This window comes from Engystomops pustulosus, chromosome 4 (genome assembly GCF_040894005.1).
Source record: "Engystomops pustulosus chromosome 4, aEngPut4.maternal, whole genome shotgun sequence".
NCBI lineage: Eukaryota > Metazoa > Chordata > Amphibia > Anura > Leptodactylidae > Engystomops > Engystomops pustulosus.
The window spans coordinates 94,061,075-94,079,748 of NC_092414.1; the positions used below are offsets into that span (position 1 = coordinate 94,061,075).

Genomic DNA, 18,674 nt, shown 5'->3' on the forward strand with positions numbered 1-18,674 from the left:
TCAAAATGTCGCACAGTCCTCAAAACGGTAGCAATGAGAACGTTGGCTCATTTCGCAAAAAATGACACCTCACACAGCTCCATGCGCCAAAGTATGAAAAAGTTATTCGCGTCAGAAGATGGCAAAATTTTTTTTTTCTTTTTTGTACACATTCGTTTAATTTTTGAAAATGTATTAAAACGCAATAAAACCTGTATAAATTTGGTATCACTGCGATCGCACCGAACCAAAGAATAAAGTAGAGGTGTTATTTGGAGCGCAGAGTGAAAGTCGTAAAAACTGAGCCCACAGGAACATGACGCACATGCAGTTTTTTTCAATTTTTCCACATTTGGAATTTTTTTGCGGCTTCCCACTACATGGCATGGAATAAATAACATCATGGGAAAGTAAAATTTGGTACGCACAAAATAAGCCCTCAGACAGCTCTGTACACGGAAAAATGAAAAAGTTATGGATTTTTGAAGATGGAGAGCGAGAAATTAGCGAAAATACCCTGCGTCCTTAAGGGGTTAAATACCAGTATTTTGAAGTGGAATTTGTTACGCAGAAAATAAGCCATAACATAGCTCTGTACAAGGAAAAATAAATTTTTGAAGGTGGGGAGTGAAAAATGAAAACGAAAAAACAAAAAAGGGCTGCGGCGTTAATCTCTGGGAGCGGAGAGGGGTCCGACTGAGGTACCTGGGACAACCCCTTTAATTTGTATTTTAAAAAAACTTATGTAAAAAATCTGCCCATTAACGCTAGTAGAAGTTACACTGCAAGGACAGATATCACAAATGGCAGAATTCTTGCAGAAATTTCTGCAGTAGCTTTATGCGCCTGAATAGAGCAAGCCATGTGCCCTTTTCACATAAATGGAATAGAATATTAGTTCTAAAAAACGCATGTCACATGTGAATTCACCCCGCTACTAACTGGGACTGCCTTCAATGGGAATGTATGAAAAAACAATGTCTGCCATCCACACAACTAGTTTTAAAGTGTCTTTAATCAGTTTTATAATAAAAGCAGAATTCCTTGTAACCGCTGCTACATGCCGTGCCAGCACTGACAGATGGTATTTTTACCCACGTGATGTGCTCCAGACAACTCCTCAAGTATTGCACACCGCGGAAAACTACAATTAGGATTCCACCACCTTTAGTGATGCACACTGGAGCCAGACACTTAGAATACCAGTTACTTTACCTCGCTGGCTGGTTGTATATATTATACAGAGCACTAATTCACAATGTATACACGCCGCTTTCCTGCTTACACAAAACTATGTGTCACTACTGTTTACAACAGGGTTCTGTATTAGAGAATGAAGTGCAGGCCTGCAGAGGATTTGGAAGCCTTGTATGGGGTCTCACGTCACTTTGTTATGTCAAGCTGCAGGCAGCACATAATGTTTTGGTGTCATTTAGAAACCCTGGTTAATATGTATCCACATAAGAAACTCTGGAGCTGTGGAAATTCTAGTGTTACTGTCAGCCATTTATTCAGTTTTAGATCTTTTCTAGTGTGTGTCATGGCTTGTACAAGGCGGTTTTAATATTGACAAATGTCTGAGAGCCGCGCCCTACACGTTCCTTCTGGAAGGGCAGTAAACAGTCACCTATAACACGTCTGAGGCTGAGACACTGCATCACAAATCCACAGCTGTACATTTGGCTTAGGGTGTCGTCGGACGTTAGCGTTTTCATATTGTTTTAAAGAGGACAATCGCATATGCGATTGTATGCAAACAACCATGATCAGCAACCAGCACCCACTGTCTCCTATTGGTCTAAATGCAGGAGACCAGGTGCCAATTGTATGCGCCTGCATAGAAATGCATATGTGATCAGCGATGGCCCATCCCCATTCGCTTCCATTTCTGCATAATTATGATAATTGGGGAAAATGGACAAAACTGGAAAAAACGGATGCGTTTTTTTTTTAACGGAAAGCTTAAAAATGGCCTACAAAAAGGGTTCAAAATGCCACTGAGGAGAGGCTATTTGCCCAATTACATTATTGTTAATATCATGTTTACAAAACGCATGGGTGAACGTATTGTTAACACATGCATTAACATTGTGTTTACAATGCGTTTTTTAAAACCAAGTGTTAACAATAATGCAATTGGGCAAATCACCTCTCCTCAGCTGTCCTAATGAGTTTTAAAATGCAATCAAAATGCACCTATGCATTCATTTTTACACAGACTAAAAATGCATGCTTAGAAACGGACCAAAAAATGCCATGTGTGGCATCACTCTAAGGTTTCGCATTGGCGTTTTTTTGCACTGAAACCATTTTGATTTATGGACACATACAGATTGTTTTTCTCTTCCTGCCACCAATGATTTTTCACGGATGCCTTATGGACCCATTGTTAAAAGGGAGCCCGTCACCACGTTTTTCACAAATACAGGTAGTGACAGGTTCCTATAGAGCGCTACTAACTATCTGACCCCCTGCTTTTAGCTAAAAGTAGTTTCCATCAGATCCCCATAAAATCTAAGTTAAAATCTTGCCTGGTATCTATGCATCTTTGGAGCAAGTCGAGTGGGCATGGTCTAATGTCATGTGACCAGGGTGACATCAAAGGTCCTTAAGCTACTTTATATTAGCAAACTACACCCCATGTACATATCTGACCACATAAAGCAATCACAGCAGCTTCCATGGACTTCTACTCCTCTCCATGCAGGCTACTGTGATTTCATCTAACATGATATGCTGAGATTTCATGAGATATATGCTTAGTGTACAGTTTCTAATTCTACAAAAGCTATATAGGACCTGCGATGATGTCACCCTGGTCACATGAAAGAGCTGCATACAGGGTTAGGATGGAGAGGAGCTGCTGGATTCAGCACGAGGAGGCCACGCCCACCTCGACTCGCTGTAGCCATGCTTAGATACCAGGTAAAATTATAAAGTTGAAAATATGAGAATCTCAGGAGGAATTATTTTTATCTAAGAGAAAGGTGTCAGTTACAAGGGCTCTATGGGAACCTGTCACTACTTGTATTTGTGAAAAATGTGGTGAAGGGTTCAAATTAAATTGGCTTTTTGACACTTCAGTTTTTTTTAAGTGATCAGTTTATAACCTGCTCTTTTTGTGTTCAATGACAACAGTGTATTAGTGGAAAACAACTGAAGTCTGAAAAAGCCAATTGAAAGGAATGGGTCAGTAAGGCATCAGTTAAAAAAGACAAAATGGGTTCATTGAAAAAAAATTACCAAAGTAAAAAAAAAAAGCCAATGTGAAACCACCCCAAGAGTGTGGTCACACATGGTGCTACTGTTTAAGTTTACAAACGCTAGCGCCAAAGGACAGGCTCAGGCCCGATTGTTACAGTGTTTTGCCTTTTTATGTGTGAATGTAGCCTAAAGTTCTCGTTTTCTCAAACTTTGCAAAAACTGTGTGCCGTTTCAAACTAACTGACACTCCAGCAGCAGACTGTTCCGATAAAGACCTTGAAGTTGGCCATTCCAAGTCTGTGATTTCTAGAATATTGCATCAAACTCATTCAAGTCCCTCCATTATGGCTGGTCGCCCTCGAAAGACGAATGCAAAAGAGGACATTGTAACGTGGAGAATCTTCTTGGGTTATCTTTTCAGCACAGCAGCTGAAATTTTTTTGCCAGTTCAGTACTGAACAAGATAAATATCTGTCTCATACAGTGTCACAACGTTTAAGAGCATTTGGACTGAAAGCCAGCTCTGCAGTGACCAAACCTCTGATTAGCATAAGGAATCCAAAAGCCAGACTCACCTTTGCCAAGAAGTGGTCCACAATTCATTTTTAGTAATGAAAGCAAGTTTAATTTATTTGGATCAGATAGGAAGCATTATTTTTGTCAACAAACTTGGGAAAGACTGAACCCAGTGTGTAAAGAAGTCAGTGAAAGGTGGTGTAGAAAGTGTCATGGTTTGGGTAATGATTTCTGCAGAAGCAGATGGACCTTTTACACAGCTTCATGCCAGAGTGCATGCAAGTGTGTATCAGAACCTTCTTCAACAACACGTGGTTCCTTCCTTCCGTTCTTCAATCAATCAACAAGCAATTTTCATGCAGGACAATGCATTCTGCATTGGCTCTTTTTTTTTTAAAGGAAACCTACCACTTGTAGTGGCAGGTTTCTGATGGAAATACCGGGCACCAGCTCAGGGTGAGCTGGTGCCGGAGCTTATTTTTGTTAGTGTTTTAAACCGCGGTATCGCGGCGCAGGCTTACCATGCGCACGGCTACATAGGAAGTAAAGGATTCCTTTAATATCTGCAGCATTCATCCAAAAGATCTGCAACCCAGAAAGTTAGGGACACTTTGTTGTGAAATGCTCTAAAGTCAAAGAATTTGTACCATATAAACACTTGTAACACTCTGAACTTGCTTCAAATGTGCATGAATGGTGTCCATAAAACAATTTTAAGTCCTAAAACAATTGTAAGGGTATTCATCTGTTCAGTGTTTTTCATTCCACTGAATATTTTCAAGTGTGAAACAATTTTCCAGCTAGGAGTCAATTATCAACCTATAAATGGGCAGATGGTTTGATGTAGGAGCAGAAAGGATTGCACAAGAAACGTTATATAGTAAGAGAAATCACTCAGTTACCTTAAAGGGAAGTTTTCTGCAAGAGGAATGTGTTGTGGAATTGTATTATATTACAGTCTATGCTGGTCCAATTCCAAATATGGAAAATATCATTACAACACACAGAACAATGAAGGTGATCAGTACCTACTAAAGATACTGTAATGAGGTTCAAGCATCAAAACTGACCAGATAACATAATACACAGAACAAAGAAAACAGCAGACAAATCAGATAACATGTCCATAAACACAATGCTAAGCAGCCAGATGGAGGACAAGCATAAAGAGCTGCTCTGTTCTATGACCTTTTTGTACAGCTGGTTTCCAAGCTCAATGGCATCTAGCAGTTTGTGCCCTTGCAATATTTCTGCTATGAATGATAACACATTGTATGTGAAATACGCCTTCCCACATATTGTTAGCAATGTTTTTAGCTCATATACACTGTATTAATACTACAATTTACATTTGTGAAGAATATCCTCACCTCTCCTGCTCCAGTTTATCTTGATATTATCAACTTAGCTAGCCATTCCAGCAGAAATGTTTTAACCCCTGGCAGCCTGACTAAAATACTGTGCACTTACATGTATACAATAGTTCAGACCAACCCCGTCTGCTATAAGCAGCTGCCATCTTGATTTTATCTGATTTCTACATCTTTGTGCGATTTGCTATATATCCCCGTGATGCTTTAGCACAATCAGATTAGCAGCTGGAGACAGAATGATCTCTGGCTGCTGGGAATCAGTGCGGTTATCCTTCTCCATTCATTTTCCTAAACAATCTATGAGAGCATAAGTATACAGTCAAGTAGGCTGCAGTGTCATTTCCTGGACTGAATATAAGCAGTTCTGGTATAAAAAATTGGAGAGAAGTATCCCGGGAATTTTCAGACACATCAAAATAAAAGGTAATACTGTCTCAATTACAAAGATTAAAGCAATAAAAATACAATAAAGAATGGGTGCTACCATCTTGTCTGAGCTCTGATAACAGCATTTAGTGATATATTTCACAGCAGCCTCATGGCCATAGGCAACAATGGTCTAAAGCCAGTTCATTTTGTTTTACCATTTTTAATATCCACTTTCAAAAATACATAAGCTGTAAATACAGCTATACAGAGCTGTATGAAAGTCTGTTTCCCTAAATTCTTATATTTTGCCATATTCTAAGGCCAATAATTTTTTGCTGTGTAAGGCGGAATAAGATTATGTTTTCATTGCTACCAATTTGGTGACTGTACAACCTTTTGATCACTTTTACAACAATTTTTAGGTGTTGCAAAATAGCAAAAAAGTGGCTTTTCGGACATTGGGGCGCTATTTTCTGCTATTGGGTTCAAAATAAACATTTTTATATTTTGAGTGATCGAACATGTTTATGATTTTATTCTATTTTTATCAGTTCTAAGGGAAGGGGGCTAGTTGAGCATTTAGGTTATTAAGGGGGTGGGGGTCTGAGATGAATGACATGACTGGAAGTCTTAGGGTACATACACACATGGTATGCCAGCCGTGCAGGCATACCGCCGTGTGCTGGAGAGGAGGAGGAGGTGACCACTCCTCCGTCCATAGAGAACAGCAGCGCCCGGCCACACATTCGCCGAAAGATAGAGCATGCTCTATCTTTTTGCGGTGTGCGGCCCGGATCGGTGCCACACGTGTGGCACCATATTCCCGCCGTGCCGCTATTGCCGTGTATGAGGACGTACATGTGGCCGCATGTACGGCCCTGCAGACGGCAGTGTGAATAAGCCCTTACATAGACTCCCAGATTTCACAGCAATAGAACATGACCCGCCTATGGGTTATTTAAATGGTCAACATCCACAATTGGTATCAGCACCAAGAGTCTTAACAGTGGTCTTTTTCTTCATTATGCAGGGGCAACAACCCAGGGTTTTTGAAGAGGGCTTTGTGAACCATGACATTGGCAAATGTCATAATGAGGCAAAGGGGTTAACATAAAAACTTTGTTAATATGTAATTTTCTTTAAAGGTTTTTAAGTTTGGAGCCACTTCTGGTACGGATTTCCTATACCCAGAGGGCGCCTTCCCATGTGGCTTTTTCGTTAAAACAAAAGTGGGAGGGGATTTGGCCAAAACACATATACGTTTGCAATGAAACACATGCGTTTAAAAACACAACGAAAACACCACGTGGGAAGGCGCCCAGAATAAGTCCCTGGTATTGTACTAGTGGAGGTCAGACACTTCCAGTAAGATCTAGCACACCTCAGAAAATACTCAGACTACAAAAATTGATACTCGAATAAAACCGAAATCTCTTGGGACCCGTCTGTTTTTCACTAATAAATACATATGTCTTTTCAATCTGTGGTGTGCAACTGGCCTTGCACTCGCACATCAGTCACGTGATCTGGGTGTTCAACACCAAAAATATGATAATATCCTTCTGAATAGCATCAATATAAAAGTTACAGAATAGCATCGATATCAGGGAGAACTTTCAAAGATCTGATGTTTGTGGTGACATGTCTACAGTATGTTCTTTAGTAATGTGAATATTTGGCAATCGAAAAATAAAAAACATTCCCTGAAAATAAGACCTAGTGCAAAAATTAATATAGGACACCGTCTTGTTTTGGGGGAAACAGGGTAGTAGTGTATGTGGCAAAACTATGAGCGTGGATCCTAAAAGAATTAAAAAAAAAAAATCAAAGTTAAAACTATCGTGTCTAACCTTTAGGTGACATTTGCCATCGTCTGCAATCATCCTTAGCTCCTTCATAGGACACTAAAGGCAACATCTAATTTATTGTTTGGCACACAATAGATTTGCAGTGGCATTTTCAGGTCATTGTCACCCATGTATAACCCTCACTGCCATTTCCGTGTATTATAGCAAGATCAGGAGTTCAAGAAAAGAAAGCAATTGTCTAGAATAGTCACAGAAAGAATGAGGACAATACACATGGGATTCTTCCAGGGACCCACCCAAGTATACAGGAACAAGATGTTCTACCCTCCTGCACAAAGTGGGAGAGGTTTCAGTACAAATAGAATAAATAGTTACTTCCCATTATTTGTATTATGAGGAAGATAATTGCTATATATGGAGTATAGAGCAACATTCATCCATACTGTGCCAGGACGGCACTGGTGACCAGATTGGTGCGTTTCATAGTAAACTGAGAAACAAGTGCAGGTGTGAACACAGCCAAACGCTTTTCAAATAAAAAATTAGCTCTCATACATGTCAGCTCTAAAGTAGGATCAAGAAAAAAACATACCTAAATATATACTGGCACAAGACTGAGCAGAAAGCTAAGGTCACACCCTTATCCCCAAATCCTTTCCGAGCGTGGGACAGATGGATACAATACATAGTATACAAACAGCCCAAAACACATGTGACATGTACCGGTATGGATACAATACAGAGTATACAAACAGCCCAAAACACATGTGACATGTACCGGTATGGATACAATACAGAGTATACAAACAGCCCAAAACACATGTGACATGCACCAGTATGGATACAATACAGAGTATACAAACAGCCCAAAACACATGTGACATGTACCGGTGTGGATACAATACAGAGTATACAAACAGCCCAAAACACATGTGACATGTACCGGTGTGGATACAATACAGAGTATACAAACAACCCAAAACACATGTGACATGTACCGGTGTGGATACAATACAGAGTATACAAACAGCCCAAAACACATGTGACATGTACCGGTATGGATACAATACAGAGTATACAAACAGCACAAAACACATGTGACATGTACCGGTGTGGATACAATACAGAGTATACAAACAGCCCAAAACACATGTGACATGTACCGGTATGGATACAATACAGAGTATACAAACAGCCCAAAACACATGTGACATGTACCGGTATGGATACAATACAGAGTATACAAACAGCCCAAAACACATGTGACATGTACCGGTATGGATACAATACAGAGTATACAAACAGCCCAAAACACATGTGACATGTACCGGTATGGATACAATACAGAGTATACAAACAGCCCAAAACACATGTGACATGTACCGGTATGGATACAATACAGAGTATACAAACAGCCCAAAACACATGTGACATGGAGCTTTCTCTCCTCCGGACCCCTCTCCCAGGTAGAGGTACAGTGTGGCCCTATGACACATGGGGCCCATGTCAGCACATAGTATACTTAATACATCTGGTCCCCAGGGGTCCACCATCCACACTCACTAATGGGAGAAGGTTGTGCAGATGTGCCAAGCCCTGGAAAACATTCCACCGCACACAACTTCCTAATATGGAGCCGCCTACAAGCCGCAGGTCCTCTCCTCCTCAGTGCAGCGCAGGCAGCAGTCATCCTAAGCTTTTAGGAACTAGTGAGAAGTGGCATCACCTGAGCTCCATGAGCTGACAGGATAAAAGTATAAGACTCCAGTGCAAGTGTTAGATTAGCTGCAGCCATAACTAGAGCCAGCATGTAGCACTCACCAGTCCGCTGCGTCCTCCTCAGCACACGGGTGCACTCACTGAGGCTCTAGGTGCCGTGCGCGGGTGTAACTACAGGCGGAGGAGGAGCCGGGCGGGGAGGCAGAGAGGAGCTGCCACATAGTTTTACTTCCCTACGTCACAGGTCATCCCCCTGCCCCACCCACCGCCATCACCTTCGGCCTGTGTCATTACATGTCTAGTGTAGTAGTCACCGCCATGACGTGTTATCACAACGAGACAAACAGATGGTAAGAGACAGCGCCCCTGCCCAGCGGCCTCCCAGGTGCCCTGGCGTGTTCTGGGTTACATCATGGCCCCTCACCATAGCACACACTGCACTCACACAGTTTTCTGTGGTCTTATTTTCATGTGTTTATAGGTAATAAAACGCTTTACATTACTAAAACTTGCTACGTTGTGAAACATACAGTAAAAACCCAACAAAAAGTTGTATTCTTACTGCATATATTAAAGGGGTTGCCCCAGGAGTGAAAAAAGTATATCAGTCTTAAATTGGGGGAGGAGGCCTATAAAAAGAATAAAAAATGTACCTTATACTTAAAGGAAATCTACCATTTGTTTTTGCATTTTGGACCAAACGTACCTTAACTATCCATCACTAAATGCTGTCTCAAGTTTTTTTTTTTTTCAAGGGAACCTGTCACCAGGAGACCCAATTTTATCACCCTCCAGTCCCCACAGAGCATAGTATGTGTGCAACACCCCTGCCAACGTAAGGGCAGAGGACGGTTTGCGAATAAGGCCCTCTATCTATGTCTCCCCAGCAGGTGAGCCTGCACAGCTTGCCTTAGGCCGGCGCCACACGTGGCGCTTTTGTCTGCGCTTGCAAACGCAGACAAAGTCGCGCCCACCGGGGCGGGCCTCGGCCCGATCGCATTGGCGTTTCTATGGAAACGCCTGCGATCGGGAACAAGCCGCCGGTGTTTCGCGTTAATTTAACACGAAACACCGGCGTCTCGTTCCCGATCGCAGGCGTTTCCATAGAAACGCCGATGCGATCGGGCCGAGGCCCGCCCCGGTGGGCGCGACTTTGTCTGCGTTTGCAAGCGCAGACAAAGCGCCCTGTGTGGCGCCGGCCTTAGGGTGAAGACACACATGGCGTTTTTGGGCTTTTTTTTGGCCGTTTTTACTAAGTGCGTTTTCAGATCGTTAAAAACGCATGCGTTAAAAAACGCATCCGTTTTTTAAAAACGCATCCGTTTTTTGAAAACGCATGTGTTTTTGTCCGTTTTTCATTGCGCAATTTCGGGAAAACGGCAAAAACGCATGCGTTTTCAAAAAACGGATGCTTTTTTTAACGCATGCGTTTTTAACGATCTGAAAACGCACTTAGTAAAAACGGCCCAAAAACGCCATGTGTGTCTTCACCCTTAGGGGTTACACAGTTATTCTGAGGTAATTAGCAGCAGTCGATCCTGCCTGTACAGGCAATGGTTAATAAGGTGTAGGTTTTCATCCAATTGTATTCCACCATGTACACTGGAGTGTGATTGGGGAGGTAGCCACCACCTGACCAGGTTAACAAAACCCTGGATAGGAAAGGGAATAGGGCTCTTGCGTTCCAGAACACATAGAGTAAAGAGAGAGACAGTGTCTTTGCACAATCGGCACTGACACTTAGCTTATGCCAGGACCAGAGTCTGAAGACTCATAGCTGCAGCATCCACTGATTGGACACAGATCCATCCCAGCCTGCATCTACTACCAGGGTGGTGAACCATTCCTGAGGACACTCTCAATGACCACTCCAGTAATCCGGAATATGTTACCTACCACCACAGGCTTCCCATCCATTACTCAGGGACATATCTTACAGACAGTAAGGGGTTGCCCCAGGGGCAACCAATACATCAGCCTCTCCCTCCATATTTCTTACACACAGCACCTACTGGAGACAACCATGGCTGTAGGACAACCCTCCGGTCCCCATACCAAGAACCGTGACATCAGCGTGCCCAGGCCGTAACCGCCAGCCACTCCGGTACTGGGCCCCGGCTGCTTCCAGGCCCCAAGAAAAGGCTAGGCCCTGGTGGAGGATGTTGTACATGCACTGCCAAAAAGTTTTTGTGTACAAAATAGGTTTTACAGAAAAAAAGATATATTGTATCTTTCAATGCCATGGGCTCTGTAACTAGGCCATTTGTCCCCTGGGAGCGGATATAGAGGAGTAGGAAGCGTCGTTAAGCTAAGTGATGGGCGTTTTCATGTATTTGAAAATGACACACGGAGGAGCGGTTTAAAACTGCTCCTTTATAGCCACTCCCAGGGGCTGTGCCTAGTCACAGAGAACATGACATTGAACAGAGAACATGACATTGAAAGGAACTATATAACTTATAGGTTTTTCTGTAAAACCTATTTTGTATAGAAAAACTCTTTGGCAGGATGCTGAAAATGGATCTCCAGGTGACAGGTTCCCTTTAAATCAGGCTCACTGAACCTTTGTCTCAAGTAATTTTATTATATGTGTATATGTGTATATGCTATATGTATTGTGGCAGGGTGGCTGCCACTAGAGAAGCTTTTGGGCATAAAATGTGCATTTTGCCTTCTGAAAAGCTGAGTAGAAGACAGACCTGGAAAAGTTGGGTCTGTCTAATTAAGTTGATTAGTTTTCAGCTGGAGGGGCTGCACTAATACATGGGGCAGACTTCACACTGGGCTCCACCCTGGGGAAGAGACAGGCTACGGCAAAGGCCTGTGGAGCGGTGGCAGTGAACTGTTACTGTGTTTTTGGGGTGGCTGGCAGTAGGCCAGCACCTGGTGAGGTAGGGAACCTCGATGTGTAGTTAGTGCCGGAGAGGCTTAGGTATTATTTTTATGTTTTGAGTTTGTGCACTGCCAAATAAAGCTGGCTGAGGCCAGTTTTAACCTTACTCACATTGTGTGAATTCCCTGTGTGTGCTGTTCGTCTGCTTAGGAGACGACGATCCCCGGAGCTGATCCCTTACATATGGTGGAGGATGCGGGCATGGAAATCAGCACACACAGCGAGATTTAAAGGGCCAGTAACCCTCATGTGAGAGACTGTTGTTCCTGCTGCTGGAGGCGCTGTGGTCACGGGAAGATTTGTCTTGGTGTGAGAGATATACAGAGACTGCTTGTTTGCTGTGGGAGTAATCACCATGGGTCCGATGGATGAGTTCCAGAGACGCTGCCGGCAGATGATGTGGGAGGACCTTGGAATGCCAGAAGCCATTCGGGTTATGGAGACCCCAACTGCCAAGGCGAGCGGATCCCAGCCGATGGTTCAAGGTGTCTGTGATCGGTCTGCAATTCCTGAGGAGAGGTTGCTATGTGCCGTTGCCGGGGGCAACCGACGGGAGCAGCTTTGCAGATGTCTACGGATGAACCGGTGTGTGGCGGAATGTCCTGCGGCCAAGTGGCCACATGTTGCAGCGTGTATGCAGCAGCGCAAAGATGTGGTTGCTAGGGGCAACCAACGGCGACAGCATGCGGCTGTGCCATGTGAGGTCAGTGCACCTCATTGTCCTCTGGTCAGGAGACCAGAGAAGTTGCCAGTCAAGACCTGTGAGATGATAGTGGGTGGAATCCCGCTGATGGTGGAACTGGACTGTTCTCAGGATGTCTCCAGAGTTAAACCGGACATCTTATTGTTCCTGAAGTACCAGCCAGGGAAGGGTAAGACTGTCTGGATTGACTTTGAAAGTGATATTGCGATTGTGACACATAAGCTGGAGATTTGTGCAGATCTGGAGGTGGAGTTCATCCTGGGGAAAAACCTCCCTTTTTTCTGGGACTTGTGGGAAAGTATTCCAAGTAGTGGGAATAGCTGCTTTTCCTGGGAGACCCCTCTGACATCGGGTACAGTCCCAATCTCCCCAAAGGACGATCTGGAGAAGTCTCAGCGACCTGAGGTGATGGTGGGTGGAGTCTCAACAGGTTGCAGTCTGAACTGTGACCAAGGGGTCTTGATCCCACAGAAGGAGACTCTGCCACTGAGACTGATAAAGTCTGATGGACTATGTGATGATGATAATATTTGTGATGCCTTAATTTCTGAAGTTAAACCAGAAAAGTGTAATGTTGTGCATAATCTGCCTCTAACCTGTCATTATAGTGTTAACTGTGATTATATGACACTACCTGTAACATGTGACAATTCTGCAATGCCGATAACATCTGATAGCGTTACAATGTCTGTTCAGAATTATGCAGAGTGTGAACTAGGTGCAGCCCTAGATACTGAGAGAGTTAGCTCAGAGGTGCCCCTAGAGGTGGTGAGTTGTAATGACACAGTTAGCGAGCCTGAGATGTGTAATGTAGCTAATGGCAGTTCAGATAGGGATACCGCCATAGCAAGGGCAGGTGAAGATAATGAGATCCTGATTGTTAGTGGTTTCCCTTCAGCCCAGAGTTACACAAACAGTGAGTGTGAACAGAGCCCTAGAGAAGCAGCTACTCGCTCAGAACCTGCAGGAGGTGAGGATAGCCTGTGTCAGTCACCTGTGGAGGAGTCTCACATCAGTGTTCAGGAAATGTCAGGGGGAAACCAGACATCTGATACACCTGAGGCTTCTGAGGAGACTGAGTTCGTGTGTGAACAAGGCCAGAAGAAGCATCAATAAACTGAAGCGTCATGTGAATACTGGTTTGCGGAATAACTGGTATAAATGCTACAATTGTCACGTGTCTTATAGAAGAAAAGATGACCTAAAGAGACATATATTACAGAAACATGACTTGAAGATTGATATCTCGTACTGTCCTTTCTGTGATACAGTGTTTGCAAAGAAAAGTGAATGGGAGGTTCACATGTGTACGTGTTCGGGGAACAAAAGAAAGTGCCAAAATGGTGATGCCGACCTCCAGGTGTGTTCTGTCGTGATGTGGCACCAGAAGTGTCCTAGGAAGGAGACCAGGCGTAAACCAGACCCCTGTACACCTGCTGATGAACCGCAGAATACGCATGATGGCGTGCTGACTGAAATTGTGTGTGAACAGGGTGGAAGCGCCACTCTTAATCATACACCTACGGATGAGGGGACCCCAGATCCCCAGAAGGTGGTGGAACATGTGATGCACCAGCCCTTTGGTAGTTCTGCCTGCAGTGTGGTGAGTGCAGTCTACAACTCTGTGAGGGAAGGTCGCCCATGCATCCGCAGTGATCGTGATGTTGCTGAGAAGGAGGAGAAGCCCTTGACTGACGTTACAGTGACTGGATCAAGGCCTCTCATAGGCATTCTGGAACCACCGGTTGCCACAAGTAATGACTTTGCTCGCAAAGGTTTGGGGAAACAGGAGTCCAACCTGGCTTTTCTTCAGCAGCCAACTGGAAAAGCCGTATTGAAGACAAATACAGTGACTGGTGCCCGAGACACTGTTACAGGTGCGACGTCCGATATATTGGGCTGGGAAGCTGGTGCAGTACAAGGCGGTGTGGGTGTGACTAAGTCTGTAGTCTCAACCGTGATGGCCACCCAAGTGGGATCGCTTATAACCAGTAGTCTGAATACAGTCTTGGGAAAATCCAAAGAATGGGTTAATGGTTACCCCCCGAAGACAGGTGAAGAGCTGTCTCAGCCTGCTGAACCTGTGGAGAAGGTTGAAATTGCTGAGGATCGTTGCTCCCCATGACGTCATCGGGGAGCGGCGATCAGTCGCCATGACAGCCATGTGCTTATACAGTGGGATACGTCACCAGGGGCCCCCACCTCCCCGCTGAGTGCAAGAGGAAGAGTGCACAACATTAGCAACCGGTGATTGGCTACTGCCAATTATGGAGTGTGTCCCCAGTTATGTCACAGTCCTAATACAGACAGCGACATCACCGGGTCCCCCTCCTGCTGAGGGAAGATGCTGCATCCGCTCCATATCGGCTTCTATTGCCTCCACTGAGTGTATTCATCACTTGCTACGTTTTTTCATCCAGTTTTTTTTTTAACAGATGCGACATATATTGGTCACAACTAATATATATATATATATGTCTGTATATATAATGTCACAACTATGCCTTTGTCTGCCAGTATATGTCAATATCTACGCTCAGTGTATACATTGGTAGCTTTCCCGACGTATATTCTGAGTGTATACAGAAAACCTAAACTACAGATATTATTTTACTATGATATTAATTTTTCCATATCAAAGACATTCCTTAGAAATAAGCCTTCTCACATTTTTCAAAGCATTTGTCTTATTTTTGGAAAGAGGGTGCCTTTCAGTTTTGTAAACCCAAACCAGCAGTGCAACATAAACAGGGAAGATCTGCAAACCTTTCTTTTATTGTATTTTTTGCGGGAACTTCTCTGTTTTTGGCTCAGAAATCTTGCAGAGAATACAGTCTACTGTGCGTTGCAGTGAAAAGCTAGGTCATAGTCACCATGAATTTTCCCACGTATCGTGCTTACTTCTTCTCGCATCCTTTATTGCAGTGCCACCTAGTGTTGTTGTTTGGTAACATGGTTATAACATTAATAAGCTTTTGTGAATCGAATGATTTAGTTATATCTGAATGTTTCCTGATCATTACTTTACAACACAAAAAAATTAGTTTTGCCTGACTTTTGAACCTTTTTCACTATACATTTGTGTACATAAAAAATAGCATGAAAGATGTGTGTGCTCTACTACAAGTAGTACTACAGCAGGATTTATGTGCCAGTAGTGATGTTGCATAATGTACTTTCTCCCAGAGTATAATTTAAAATGTACAAAACTAGGTACATTTCTGTTGGAAAATGTTACTCTGAAAGTAAGCTTTCAGACCACGGTATCTCAAGAGTTTAAAGGTTGTGGCCAAAGTTTTTACTTTCTAGGACAGTGAACTACCACTTTCTAGGAAAGGAAACCTACCACCACGGATCTACCTATAAAGCCGAAGCTGCGCAGCTGCAGGCCTGCTGTTCTGCGCTTGCGCAGAACCAGTCTTTCTGGTAGGAGGATCAAAGAGGCTACTGGGGCATGGAGTAGCCGCGTCGTGTAGCCTCAGCTCCGGCTACTCCACGCCCCAGTAGCCTCTTTAGAAAACCTGCATATCAAGGAATTAAAAGTTATTAAAAGACTGAAGGGACGTGAGGATTAGCTCCCACCGATTGCAGCCGGCGGCTTCAAAAAGATGGCGGCGCATCGGGGAGCGGCGATCCTTTGCCATGACAGCCTCGGGTCTTCCGGAGACCCATTCATTACATTGTGCTATCAGCCCATTGTAATGAATGAGGAGGAAAATCCCCATATACTGCCATACTGTAGTATGGCAGCGTATGATAGGATCGATCAGACAACCTAGGGTTAAAGTACCCTAGGGAGTCTGAAAAATAGTAAACAAGTAAAAATAAAAAAAAGTTTAAAAAAATTATAATAAAAAAACCTAAAAATTCAAATCACCCCCCTTTGCCTAGAACTGATATAAATAAACAGTAAAAATCATAAACACATTAGGTATCGACATGTACAAAAATGCCCAATCTATCAAAATGTTATAATGGGTTTTCACTGCGTTTAACCTTGTAATGGAAAATAGCGCCCAAAGTAAAAAAAATTCTATAAAAAGCTCTGTATAATAAAGTATTAAAAAGTTATTAGCTCCAGAAGATGTCGAAATGAATTTTTGTAAATGTATGAAATTATAAAACCTATACAAATTTGCTATCCCCCGTAATCATACCGACCCAAAGAATGAAGTAGACATGTCATTTGGGGCGTACAGTGAAATCCGAAAAATCCAAGCCCATAAGAATACAGCACAAATGCGTTTTTTCACTAATTTCACTGCATTTGGAATTTTTTTCCCGCTTCCTAGTACATGGCATGGAATATTAAATACCACCATTTTGAAATGTAATTTGTTACGCAGAAAATAAGCCATAACACAGCTTTGTAGATAGAAAAAAAAGTTATAGATTTTTGAAGTTGGGGGGAGTGAAAAATGAAAACGCAAAAACGAAAATGTGCATCGTCGGGAAGGGGTTAAGTCAAGCATTAGGTTGCAATAGTGACATGCTATTGATGTAATGTAACCATTGACTGCAACCATGAACCAGAAGAATGTGTAGGAGACAGGTATTCTTTATTTTATTTCAATGCCTTCTTCTCTCACTGCCTAAAATAACCGTATACCCTTGCAATGTAGCTAATCTTTCTTGGCATCAGTATCAATTTTCTGTTGGGACCTAGGCAAGCCAGTCTTACACTGGATACAAATGTACTTTCTAGCTTATGAACAATGCACACTGTATATAAAATCTACTGTGCTGATGAAGCTTTGGTAATAAAGATATTTATCTCAGCATTATGCTTTTTCTATTCCATTGTCACATCTTTGTCTTGGAAATGAAGAGATTTCATAGGACTGAAAAGATAGTATGATGTGGATTAGCTGATCTGTCTCCATCTAATATGTGGGGATTTATAGTTGCAGTGGCCATGTGTAGGAAAAGACAGCGCTGAATTTCCTGCAGGGACATTTTTAATTTAATTCCCTTAACGTATTCACAGTATAGGACAATTCTTTTTATATTATACTTTTAGTATCATTTGCGTCAACACCTTTTTTTTTTTATTTTAAGTTTTTTTTTTTTTTTTAATTGAAAGGGTGGTGACTTAAAAATGATAAAACAAAATGAATAATTTAAAACTTTTCTTCAGTTTGTATTAAACCTTGGGGACCTGAACATGCGATTCTTCGAATGACAAAAATACTGTGTGACTCTGGTATGTGGCTGATTTGCTGAACAATTTGATTTGAGAAGTGCGCTTTTAATTAAAAAGTAATTATCAGTTGTGCAGCTCTTGAACACGACACACTCTTTCTCCGTAAAGTGAATTTGGGTGCTATTTGACCTATTCTAGCTCCTTAAAAAAAATGGTTTTCAGACTTTTGTCTTTGAAGAAAAAAGGGTCAGCAAGCCTTTTCATGTGCGACAGAGATATTTAAAGACACTAATGGGATCAGCATCTCCTGTGATAGAAGAGCACTTTGGAATGCACACAAAGAAATTCACAGTCCATACCGAGTCCTTGATAAAAAGAGCATTTCCTGCAATGTGTCTGGGATTATCATAAACATAATTGCTGCAAAGCTACTAGAATACGCTGTGGATTTGCAGCACAGGCAATTCACATTTAATGGGTTTTTTCCCATGAAACAAGTTAAGCCCCATCCTAACTTTCTGATTGGTGAGAATCTCAGTGATGAGACCCCTATAGATGACAAGAACGGGGGTATGATGTACCCCTATCGGACCCCTTGTTGCTCCCTGGGCTTCCCTGTTCATCTATGAAGATGCAGAGTATGTTTCGCTCATCACCGAGACCCCCACCAATTAACAAGTTAGGCCCTATCCTGTGGGAAAGTCTTTAAAGGGGTTTTTCCACCAAACAAGTTAGGTCCTACCCCCATTCATTTCTCTAATGAGCCGATGGAAATTGCTGAGCGCCGTGCTCAGCAATCTGTCAGTTCCATAGACGAACATGCTTTTATTACATAACGGACATGCTTTTTTTTTTTCCAGGCGATTCTAATGTGTCAAGATTAAAGACCCCAGTGACGAGATCAAGATGAGGACTGCAGTTAAGTATATTAAGCTTGCTATATTTTGTGCTTCAGTGGTAGATTTAC

At 42.7% G+C, this 18,674-nt stretch overlaps 1 protein-coding gene and 1 long non-coding RNA gene across 3 annotated transcripts in view; one reads left to right on the plus strand and one right to left on the minus strand.

The window, feature by feature from the left end:
- The window catches only part of CSRP2 (cysteine and glycine rich protein 2), a 22,827-nt gene extending 13,598 nt beyond the window's left edge, over positions 1 to 9,229 (minus strand). The window contains exon 1 of one of the 2 annotated variants that reach the window (XM_072146778.1): positions 9,071 to 9,229. The gene's annotated coding sequence lies outside the window, so the exon portion shown is untranslated. Of the gene's footprint in view, positions 1 to 8,812; positions 8,955 to 9,070 lie in introns of those variants that run through there. The other variant, XM_072146779.1, reaches the window with a different exon arrangement.
- Positions 9,090 to 18,674, plus strand: part of LOC140126851 (uncharacterized) — a 12,427-nt gene continuing 2,842 nt past the window's right edge. Inside the window, exons 1-2 of the long non-coding RNA XR_011854912.1 lie at positions 9,090 to 9,318; positions 18,568 to 18,625. This is a non-coding gene — a long non-coding RNA (uncharacterized lncRNA). The remainder of the gene's footprint in view (positions 9,319 to 18,567; positions 18,626 to 18,674) is intronic.